We start from the raw sequence: 2,113 nt of genomic DNA, 5'->3' as shown, positions 1-2,113 counted from the left end.
TCCCTAAATTTTATAATGGGGAAAGCCGAAGTTCAGAGAAATGAGATGACTTCTCTGTATACACATGGTTCATGGCACCACGGGGACAGAAAGAGGACACTTATGAACGATGTGGACAACTGTTAGTAATTACAGTCACTCGCAGTGGCAGCTGAAGCTGACCGTGTAACCAGGCTCCGAGAAGCAGCTACGGGCCCCCGGTGCTCTGATGCACAAGGCCTTCGACTCGAGGCTCAAGGCCGTACGAGGTGAGCTGGTCAAGGCCATGGAATGGGGTGGAGGGAGTTGAGAACACCAGAGGAGGGCCGGGGAATAGAATTGCACGGTGTTTACGTGAGCTTCCTCCCCAGGGAAAACAAGTCCATGGTGGCCTGAGCAAGGACGCTTTAATGAGAAGCCCTTCTGTACAGGGAAGGTTATAGGACACCACGCCCAACCCAAGCAGTTGGACTTGGTCTGAAAATGACCGCAGCACCGGTAGGCTGTGAGCTAGCGGCCGCGGCTCACAGTCCAGCCCTGAGATTAGGACTCGCCTTTAGTCCCAGCAGCTGGGCTGAGCTGGAGCAGAGACTGCTGGAGTCACAGGACGTGCTCCCCGAGGTGCGTTCAGTTACAGGCTTGCCGATACTCAGGCCAGGGTCCCTGACACTGGAGCGTCCATAGGGGATGGCCTGTCAAAGTTTGGCTATCAGGATCCAGCTCATTGTGGCTTTTTCTACAGAAGGCAGATTAAGACAGGCTGTCACTCCCTCTCCCCTGGGCATACCGAGGCCTGGCTAAATCGTTCTAGTCCCCCTAGCCGAGGGAAGCAGTCAGGGCCCCTAACTCAGCCTCTCTGGCATTAGGTCCGCCCCTCTGCAGACAGGCTGGGACAGTGGGCGAGACTAAACTGGAGATTCCCAGTGCTTGACACAGAAAGTAGGAGGTGTTGGGACCAGCAGTTAGTGTAATGGCTATGTCGCTGGACTCCCATGTAGTCAACCGCGGTTCGCATCCCGGACCTGGTGGCTTAAAACTCACTCCGGGTGCATATGCGTGCGTTCCCAAGATCCCAAGAGGAGAATGGAGGAAAAGGGATTGCAGAGTGGCCATCCCCCCTGGGGGGTGATTTCTCGCTTTCTATCTGTCTCTCTGTCTGGCGAGAGGATGCACCCTATAGCAAAAAACCTCTGCAGAAAAAAGAAAAGAAAAGAAAGTAGGAAGTGTTCTCCGTACACAGGATGACCTCGTTCAGTTGTCACCCATAACTGTCGTTAGGCCCGTTAGACAGATCAGGACCGGAGACTGTCAAGCGTAAGCGAGCCTGGCTAAGCGGCTAAGCGTGAAGGACTGGCCACAGGAGGTCGGGTCCCCCACATTTGGGGCCTTACTGTCTGCAGTCAGGATCGCCTGGTCACGCCCTCCCCTAGGCCCTAAAGGCTTCAGCTCCCTTCCGCAGTGACCTGGGCAGCGAGCTGGCGCCGTCCCTCGCCCGGCTGCGTCCTGGCGGCTGCGGAGACCCGCGCCTTGCGCAGCGGCGGCGCTGCGTTCGGTCTTTGTTTGGAATACTGGAGCAGAGGGAGGCGACACTGATACAGCGCTTTTAAACAAACGGTTTCCTAGTATGTGTCTGTTTCATGCCCGCGTGGAACTTCCGTAGGCAGAGCCGGCTGCGCCGCCAGCCCTCGTGTGGCCGCCCCCGCCTCCCCCCCCCCCGCGCCCGCGGGGAGCGCCCAGCCGAGCCCAGTCAGCAGCCGGGCCACGGGAGCAAGCGGAGACGGTTCCATTCATAAAACGCACACCCGGCTCCCCCGCGTCCGCCCACCGCGGGTAGCGCGGGGACTCGGGCTCGGTTCCAGGCCCCAGCGCGAAGCGAGGCGCGTCCCCGCGTGCCGCCTGGAAGCTCCTAGACGCACGCGGCCGCGCGTCCTCGCTGGGTCTGCCAGACCGCGGACCTCACCCGGAAACGCTGAGACAAAATGGCTTGCGGCTCGGTTCATAAACAGACCCTCGTCCCTTGACTTCAGGCTGTCCGACATTTTGCGACCTGCATGTTTTGCTTTGCCAATTATTTAAGAAGAGACTGTCAAACCACGCCGCCTAGCCATATCTGAACGACTGGCCTCCCGGGGCC

The sequence above is a fragment of the Tupaia chinensis genome, unplaced genomic scaffold (genome assembly GCF_000334495.1).
Source record: "Tupaia chinensis unplaced genomic scaffold, TupChi_1.0 Scaffold000161_1, whole genome shotgun sequence".
Lineage (NCBI taxonomy): Eukaryota > Metazoa > Chordata > Mammalia > Scandentia > Tupaiidae > Tupaia > Tupaia belangeri.
The sequence above is the reverse complement of the archived record's forward strand: the minus strand, read 5'-3'. Positions refer to the sequence as shown.